Source organism: Miscanthus floridulus, chromosome 13 (genome assembly GCF_019320115.1).
Source record: "Miscanthus floridulus cultivar M001 chromosome 13, ASM1932011v1, whole genome shotgun sequence".
NCBI lineage: Eukaryota > Viridiplantae > Streptophyta > Magnoliopsida > Poales > Poaceae > Miscanthus > Miscanthus floridulus.
The window spans coordinates 34,442,540-34,450,273 of NC_089592.1; the positions used below are offsets into that span (position 1 = coordinate 34,442,540).

Sequence of the window (7,734 nt, forward strand, 5' to 3'; positions counted from 1 at the left end):
GCTGAATCCCACCTCCACTCCAACCCACCTCCGTCGACAGTGGCCACCTCCTCCTCACCGCCATGTGCCGCTGCTCCTCCACATGCCTCCTCTGCACGGATCTAGCCTTGTTCTTAGTGGATCCAGCCTCCTCATCGCTCATCCTCCGTGGATTCGGCCTCCTCATCGCTCATCCTTCGTGGATGGAGAGGTCGCATCGTCCATGGCCTTCCAAAGCAACGACAGTAGCCTAGAGCCCTAGCCTTCCCCTCTCTCTCTCTCTCTCTCTCTCTCGGTGTAGTGGGCCTTGGGCCAGCCTGGCACGCTGGATTAGCCATGCTTCTTGGGCTAGCCCGGCATGAAAAACGGCCCAGCAGGCCGTGCCTACGCCATCAGCCAGGCACAAAGCCCATGGCGGTACGGCCCATAGGGCACGTTGTGCCTTGTCGGCTCGACCCCCATTAGGTCATGCCGGCCCGTTGCCGTGCCGTGCTGGGCTGGGCTGGCTCGTTGCACATCTATACCTGCTAGTGCTCGCTCGCCGGTCGCCTATTCATGCTATCTTCAACGGAATACCTATTATTAGGATTCAAACCTAAAATAAATCTCTAATAGAATATTTATAGCCTTCATATAGCCTTCAATAGAGTATCTATATAAAAAGATTTATTTTGGGTGTCAGGAGAGGTATAACCTAAATTTGAGTATCCTCTTTCTTAAAGACCAATTTATAAAAAATGATTCTCTTTTGGGTCTTGTTACTAGAAAAGACCAAAAATATATATTGAATCTTTTACCTGTAGCGCTAGTCTTGTATTTTGGGTAGTGGTTGTTGGAGACAGTCTTACCGTGGATTCACCCACCGGTGGCTGAGGCGCAGCTGGGAGCAAGACGCGCTACGAGCTCCGTCGTGGCAAGCACCACGCTTCCCGACGTCGCCAGCCGCCGATCTCGCTGCTCGCGCTTGATCTAGATCCACCCGCGAGTGGCCGAGGTTGCCACCACGCGCCAATGCGTGCGTCGTGTCATCGCCTTGGTTGGTCGTGCTCGCCCCCAGACCGTCACCGTGGGTGCCAAGCTCGCTCCTGCGTGTCGCACGGGCCACAGCCCCCACCGTGGTCGCATGGCCCGGTGAGGTCGCCGACCCCCTCCTTCCTTGGAGCGGGGGCTAGGACGGAGGACGTGCGGCTCTGGGACAAGATTTTTAACTTTTTGCCATCCTTACGGATGACACTCCTTCATTTTCCACTTTTATACGCGCTCCTACACAATTGCTATTGCAAGCAGTGAACCTCCTATGTTTTTGCCAATTTTGCTAACATGGCATGCCAGGTGGGCACGCCAGCGTGGCATTGAGTCTAAGAAGGCCTACATAGCATGCGAAATGACCTATTTACCCCTATTGCTTCTCTCCCTCTACTCGCTGACGTGTGTGCCCCACACGTCAGCTTTGTCTTCAACCTCCAACCATCACCAGGCAGAGAGGGAAGGGGGAACTCGTGACAGGCAACAATAGCGTACCAGTGGGCCGTGAGTACACTTCGAGGGCAAGCATCTTGGCACCGGGCTCTAGCTGGTAGGTAAGGAAGGGGTTGTGCGGTGTGATCTTCTTGGTCTCGCGCAGCGGGAGCACGATGCTGTGCGCCTTGAGCCCGGACACGTCGAACACCTCGCTGACGACCTTGAGGCGGCCAGACCAGGGGCCAAGCGCGAGCACGACGGCGTTGACGTCCACCATGGCGTCGCGCCCCTTCACCACGACGCCGGTGACGCGGCCGTCCCGGGCCACGACGCGCTCCACCTCGCCGATGATGACCTCGGCGCCTGACGCGGCGAGGATGGCCTTGGTGAAGAGGCCTGGGTGGACATGCACGGTGGTGTCCTGAGCTCCCTCGGCGGCGCGGCGGACGCGGAGGGGTCAACCCAGGGTGGGAGCCATGGGTGCAGCGAGACGAGGGCAAGCCTGGGTACGTGGGTAGTAGGACGGAGAGCATGTGGACGGGGCGGAAGCGTAGGCATCGGCGTCGCCGAGGGCGTCGGCAAGGTGACGGTGCAGCGCGAAGGAGGCCCGCGTGAGCCTAGATAGCGCCGGGGTGGAGTCGCACCAGTCGAGCGCCAGGAAACCGCCAGATGGCTGCAGGTTGAAGACAAAGCTGACGTGTGGGGCCCATGAGTCAGCGAGTAGAGGGAGAGAAGCAATAGGGGTAAATAGGTCATTTCGCATGCTCTGTTGGTCTTCTCAGGCTCATTGCCACGCTGGCGTGCCATGTCAGTAAAAATAACAAATACATAGGAGGTTTACTATTTGTGATGGCAATTGTATAGGAGCACGTATAAAAGTGGCAAACGAAGCAGTGTCATATGTACGGATGGCAAAAAAGTTAAAAATCCTCTCTGGGACTGCCGCTTCAGTGGCCGTCCGAGGCAGCACGTCGTGCTGGAGGTACCTCCTCCTAGGCGCGCCGATGATGGCCGTGGCGCGTGTGCAGGCGCACGAGTGCCGGGCCGTGGTCAACGATGCCAGCAACCACCAGGAGGTTGCCTTCCCAAATGCCGAGATGCCCTGGCGCGGGAGAGAAATTTCGGCGCGGGAACGTTCTCGTGGCAAAGCTTGGGAGCTACCTCCTCCCGTCCTGACTCGACGTCTTGCTTCTGCGTCTCCGTGAGCGGGGACTCGCTTCGCCCGGCCGGCGGCCGCCCGACTCGGCGCGTCCGTCCAGGCGCCCCCCACTACCGCAGTCGGGCCACTACCACGCTTCGGTCTCTGCCTGCGCTGTCTGGCCGCTCCTACACCGGAGCCTGCAGAGGCCGGCCGTTGCCGGCTCGCCACCCCCTCTCTGCCGAGTGCCAACTGCTGCGCAGACCTGGTGAGCACCTGGTTCCCCTTCGGCCTCCATTCTCTTCCTCTTGCAGTTCCCCCCAAATCCCTAAGCCTAGCTTCACTGATGACCTTGATTCCCTCTGATACGCATTGGTTCTTGATTGACTTCTTGATGTCGTGTTGAGGCAACACACCCCTGTCTTTTTGAATTTCTTAACTCGCTTCGTTGCTTCTTCTTCTTCTGTCCTTTGCTTGCTCCATTCCGTTGGCAAGAAGCCACTTTCTTGATAGTTCTTCTGCTTCCCCAACCCACAATAATCTTCGGTACATTGGGATTGCGATGTGCGGTTGCGAGGTTTGTCTTCAACAATCTCCGGGACAGTGTGGTGGGCTGCCCTGCTTGATTCATACGTGCGTTTGGGATGGGGCTTTCCCGTTATGTTGCTGTCGTCAGAGTTCAGAGCCAGCACGCAAAGCAATTTTCTGCAGATTATGGGGGAATCTGTTTTGTTATCTTTTCTTTTTCTTCTTTCTTTAGTTTAGAGTATGTTTAAGCGAGGGTAAGGCTTGCCACACCCTTCTCCAGATTTCGCACAGAGTGGGAGTTCTCTGCACTGGGTACGTCATTTTTAGTTTAGAGTAAATTTTACTGGCGGTCCTCGAACTTGTGCCGAGTTCTCATCCGGGTCCTGATACTTTTAAATTGTACGTTTAGCTCCTTAAACTTGTCCGAAGTTTTCATCCAGGTCTCGGTACTTTTAAATTGCGCATTTAGCTCTCTAAACTTATCCTAGGTTCTCATATAGGTTCCAATACTTTTAAATTGCACACTCATGCCCCTAAAGTAGTATTGTTGTACCATTATGGTCCATCCACCCTCGCACCATCGTCCTCACCTTCGCCAAATTACACATGCATGCCGGCCTTACTGTCATAGTCGCGCAGTGCTGCACCATGCTCGACCTCCTACCCCGCACCTACCTATGTTGCATCTTCAGTGCGGTGCCGCACCCATGTTGCCACGCTAGGCCATGTCGTGCCCGCCACACTGCCATGCCGCGTGCTCCACTCACCCTACTGCACTACAGCAACAACCCTATCGTTGCGAGGGAGGTGAGGAAGGCTAGGAGTGTGGGGAACTTAGTGTGAAGGGGTGGTGAGAATGAGCATGAACTCCTACTCGACGAGGGAGCAGAAGGAGTGCGGTGGTGGTGTTGAATGCGATTGTCGTGAGGCAAGGGTAGATGCCACGGTGAGGTGGAGCCGGAGCGAGTCAAGCGGAATTGAGGAGGGCCATAGCGGCGAAGGCTTGGCCAGGATGTGTGGTAGGGCAAGCTCGACAAGGACGCTCAAGCGGCGAAGTAGGTCCTAGGAAGCTAGTTCTGCACATGCAACGCAGTGTGTGGGGAGGCGATGGATCGGAACGATACAATAATACAATTTTAGGGAATTGGACATGTATTTTTGATGTATTAGGACCAGGATAAGAACTTGAAACAAGTTTAGGGAGCTAAATGTATAATTCAGGACCTAGATTTGAACTTGAGACAAGCTTAGGGAGCTAAACAAGCAATTTAAAAGTACCAGACCTGAACGAGCAAAGTTTAGGGAGCTCAATGTGCAATTTGAAAGTACATATTAGTTGGGTCATCTCAAACAAGAAAAACGAATTTGGGACTTCCGGTTCGACTTCGTATGAAATATAGTTCTGATAATTAACAAAAATGTTACCAAAATCTAGGAGTAGCATATTCCTTCCTCTGATGGATTGTTTTCTGCATGCATTTTCGTTGGTGTCTCAACTCAGAAGAGTAACCAAGCTGTGCCACCATGGATTCATCTTGATTCATTCTTCCCCAACCTTCTTCCTTGCTTGCTTGCATGGGAGCAGCTGTACGCACCCGCCTAGGCCATTAGCTTGGGGCCTGATGGCGTCAGAGACTTCCTGTGCGTCTTCCGTGCAGCCGCTGGCGACGGCATGGGCACGCCGGGGTACCCCTTCGCGCGGCTGCTACTGCTGCGCACCACCTCGCTGCCCAGTGCCCACCGAGAACGAGCGTCGCCGTGAGATGTAGAACCACCGCCACCGCGAGATGCAGAGCCACCGCCACTGGCGAAGGATGGCGGTGGCAAGGACGTGGGTTGCGGAGGGGCACAGTGAGGAGGCGGCACAGAGAAAGGCCATGACTGTAGCGGGTGCGGAGAGCATTCATTGTCGGGTAAGCCTCCTTCCCCTCTCCATCTCCTCCCTCCCCTTGGTCTCTTTTGTGTATTTGGCATTTTGGCCTCGTGTAATCCATCCCCTCTTCCTTTTTCTTGCAGTTCTGTGACTGTTTTTGTGTGTGTGTGTGTGAATTCAGTTCTGTAAAACTCGATGCGACACCCAAAACTTTATACCCTGAATTAAAACAAGACCTGATTTGTGCCTTGCGCATGGGAAGGAAAGTTCTGCGGTTCTTGATTTTTGAACGAACATCGTCTCTCTTGATTTGGCCGGTAGGGGATGCGAATCTCGTGAGATGCATTATTGCCTTTAAAGCAAGTTCGATTGCTACTGGGATTTGGAAAAGGCAACATTTTTCTTTTTCTCCAATCCCGGCTAAATGTGCTGTGCTGCTATGTTAACTTGGAAGAATCCCCCTCCACCTCCTTTGTCTACACTCTACAGATGAGATCCATTATTGCCTTTAAGGCAACATTTTGGAGGAATTTGGAGGAATCCGAACGAATCTAGAGGAATTTGTGAGAGAAAAATACTATTTCGGGTTTGTGATTTGGCATCCTCTACTTCAATTGATCAACCCTCCTGTGGCAGCAACAGCAGTTAATTGGAATAGGGCCACGTTTAGTTCCGCCGAATCGGCGCCGACAAACGCACTGTTTTGTTTTTATTTTGTATTAATTGTTCAATCGTTGACTAATTAGGCTCAAAACGTTCGTCTTGCAAAGTACAACCAAACTGTGCAATTAGTTTTTGATTTCGTCAACATTTAGTACTCCATGCATATATCGCAAATTTGATGTGACGGGAAATCTTCTTTTTGCATAGTGTCAGAGTTGGAAATTTGGTGGAACTAAACAGGGCCTAGCCTGGGTTGGCCTATCTTAGATGGAGGTATGTTCTATAGTTCTCGAGATTTATATTATTCAAATTTTCCTCAATTGCCATCCAATTTAATTTATTGCATTTGACTAATTTAGTTTCTTTCATTTTCTAATGAAGAGGATCAAAGGACCTGGCTGGATTGTACCAGTTGCTGCCACAGGCCAAAGGAAATATATGTATGTAAATCTGATCACCAGTACTTGCATGCAACCAGGAATTCTACTTGTCCACACACATTAATGGAATGGTGCTCTGTAGAATCAAGATCTCAGTTTACACTATTCACGAGGAAATACCAGTTCTGTTCATAGCTTATTTCATTTCAAGGCCACGTTTAGTTGGCTGAATTTTGCGCCGCCCAATACACGGTAGAGTACTGTAGCATTCGTTTGTATTTGGTAATAATTGTCCAACCATTAACTAATTAGGCTCAAAACGTTCGTCTCGCAAAGTAGAAACAAACTGTGCAATTAGTTTTTTATTTCGTCTACATTTAGTACTTCATGCATGTACCACAAGTTTGATGTGACGGAGAATCTTCTTTTTGCATAGTGCCAAATTCAGGAGCCCGAGAGAACTAAACATGGCCCAAAATAAAGGGAATTCTATGCGGTACAGTGGTCTCTTGTGTTCCCGGTGAAACTATGATCCATCCTATCATCATCCCCTCTAACTACAACGAATCAAATTTTGAGCGTGGATCAAAATGAACAATCTTGCACGACCAACAACCAAATTTTGAGTGTGGATCAAAAGGAAGAATATTGCATGGGCACATGGCTAATTCTTGTTTTTGGAAGCCATGAGATGGATCTTTGCAAGTCTCTCGTTCAGACAAACGAAGCAGCAGGGCAGGCATTTCAAATTCTCCACCCATTACATGATGCACGTGGTCAGGACTAGTAGGCGCCGTGGGGCCTGGGGATGCTTTCAATCGCGCGGGCAGGCATTTCAAATGCCCATCACACGCACTCCTCAGCCTGTTCGGTTGGCTGGTTCGTATCATTGCTGGTTCATGAAGAAGTACTGCTGGCTGGTTTGTGTGAGAAATTTACGATCGTTTATGACAAGCCACAGCCAAACGAACAGGTACTGTGTACTTTTTCAATCGCGCGGGCGTGCAATTCAAAAACCAACAGCATGTTCGTTTGCTCGTAAACGATCGTAAATTTCCAGCCAGAAACAGTGTTTTTCTCTCACATCAAACCAGCCAGCAGTAAATAATCCACGATCGTTTACGGCCTCCCGAACAGGCTGCAAAAACATCGGAAATCTTTTGACTCCCTCTGTCTTGTTTCCATGTGCCAGGCGCACTGGTGCCAGTGCCACCACGCCACTTGGCCATGTTTAGATTGCAAAAAAATTTCAACCCGATGAATAGTAGCACTTTCGTCTTATTTGATAAATATTGTCCAATCGTGGACCAACTAAGCTCAAAAGATTCATCTCGTGATTTCGAACTAAACTGTGTAATTAGTTATTTTTTTTACCTATATTTAATGCTCCATGCAAGCGGCTAAAAATTGATGTGATGGAGAGAGAGTGAAAAAACTTGGAATTTGGAGGTGATCTAAACAAGGCCTTGATTCTCTTGTTCCCGCCATCCCGGTCAGCTAAAAAAAGAGGAGAGAATTCCGTATTTGGCAGCGAAATAAATCATTCTTCTGTATTCGGCACTAAAAATTTTGAACTTCCTTATTTAGCATTAACTTGAAAATTCCTTCCATATATGGCACTTCCGTCCATTTAATACAGTAACGGTGTCAAGTGCCACCTAAAATGACATATATACCCTTCTATATACCAGCAACATGTAGTGCCAGATAAG

The 7,734-nt window shown here is 50.4% G+C and overlaps 1 pseudogene; it reads right to left on the minus strand.

The window, feature by feature from the left end:
• Window positions 1–1,435: 1,435 nt before the first annotated feature.
• On the minus strand, window positions 1,436–2,203 carry LOC136499715 (D-amino-acid oxidase-like; annotated as a pseudogene).
• Window positions 2,204–7,734: the final 5,531 nt, after the last annotated feature.